Source organism: Panthera uncia, chromosome X (assembly GCF_023721935.1).
Source record: "Panthera uncia isolate 11264 chromosome X, Puncia_PCG_1.0, whole genome shotgun sequence".
Taxonomy (NCBI): Eukaryota; Metazoa; Chordata; class Mammalia; order Carnivora; family Felidae; genus Panthera; species Panthera uncia.
In genome coordinates this window covers 91480607-91482331 of record NC_064817.1, presented here as the reverse complement: position 1 = coordinate 91482331, position 1725 = coordinate 91480607, and positions in this window count along the sequence as shown.

Below are 1725 nucleotides of genomic sequence, written 5' to 3'. Positions count from 1 at the left end.
TCGTTATTCTTATCTAGATCCGTCTTAGTTTTAAAGATGTTAAATGTTCAATGCTATTAAATGTTTAATAGTTACGTTAAGCTATATTTATGCATACGTAATACATATAAAAATTTAAAAGCTGCATATATGTCACACATCTTCCACTCCTACTTTCTTGAGGATCGGTTATGATAGTTTTCGTTTGCATTCCAAGTTCTTGATTTCATGCTGAGTTCATTTGTTTTCGTCCATTTCCCACAATGTTTAAAGATGAGAAATTTCTATCAAGTGTGATGTGGTCCTTACATCAGAAAAAGAGTATGTATTTATATATGTGTGTGTCTCTACACATATATCTGATGCTGCTGATTAAAATGGTAAAAATTGAGAGGGAAGAATTTTACTATGCAAATTTTTTAAACGTGTTTTCGGACTACATCTCCGCAATCACCACGGGCTGCAACCTTGGGAGAACAGGCATGGGATCGTTTCATCCATGCCAAGATTAGGACATTTGCACTAAATTTTTCTGTGGCAATAACTTTCTGAATCGCCTGTGTTTATGTTAATATGGAACAAAAAGTTTTGACATCTGGAAAAATGGCCCCAGCTGTATTTTTGTAGGGAGCGCTTCATGTAAACTGAATGTGTGATATTAATTAGAATATACTGTAAGCCACGTTGTGCATTTGAAGACCTTAACGTAGTGAAAAATGTATAAGAACCTATGGAATTAATCCACATGAATGTACTGTTTGTTTAGTTTGAAAGTTGTAATAGTAAGAACATGTTTTCTATTGATTTTTGATATTGTGGTTTCGGATATTTTAGGTTGCTTTGAGGGGTTTTAAGGTAATGTAATGTTCTGGTCATGGGTCAAGTGTGTACATGTGTAAGAACCACTGAAACTTTAATGGGTACCCCTCAAAATTATATGGGGGGCAGCAATTAGGATGGAAGAACACTACTGAAAGTTATAATGGGGAAAATACCTACATTCAAAATTAGAGACTTAAATTAAAAAAATCGAGGTCCTCATTTTGGCTCACGAAAACGAGAATCAGAAAGATTTTTAGAAGCGCCTTGGAAGGCAGTATTGTTTTGTTTCCTTTCGTTCTGTTTTCGGTTCGTAGATTTCCAATAGTGTTAGGGGACTCTATCTGGGACACTAAATGACCTAAGCTTTTAGAATCTCTGCTCTTCCCTGAGAGGTAGGATGTCCAGATAAAATACAAGATGCTCAGTTAAATGTGAATTTCAGATAAACGACGTATTTTGTTTTCGTTTGCGTCCGTACATGATATTTGCATGTATTTTTTTTTTTTTTTTTGTAACTCTCGACAAAGCCCCCCGGGAGCGAGATTGGCTTTTACTTTCCTTTTCAAGTAAAAATGGTACAGGCTCTTCTGGCAGAGAGGAACATTCGGACCTTTGCAATTTGGACGCGATTTCCGGATCCAGGGACGGAGAACCAGCAAGAAGAAAAGAAAACGGAAACTTTGAAAACATCAATAGTGAAGGTGGAGTGAGTGTGTGAGTTGGGTACGGCAATATATAGCACGGTATGGCAATCTTGATTAGTGAAGAGACTGGGAACAGGGAATTTGGAGATAAATTGGAAATATGCGCTCTTGCCCTGGAAGTCTCTTGCTGTCCCTGCGACAGCCTAAACAATCTCTTAAGTGAGCCGTCCCCTACCCCTGCCCCCCTCCCCCCCCCCCCCCCCCCCCCCCCCCCCCCCCC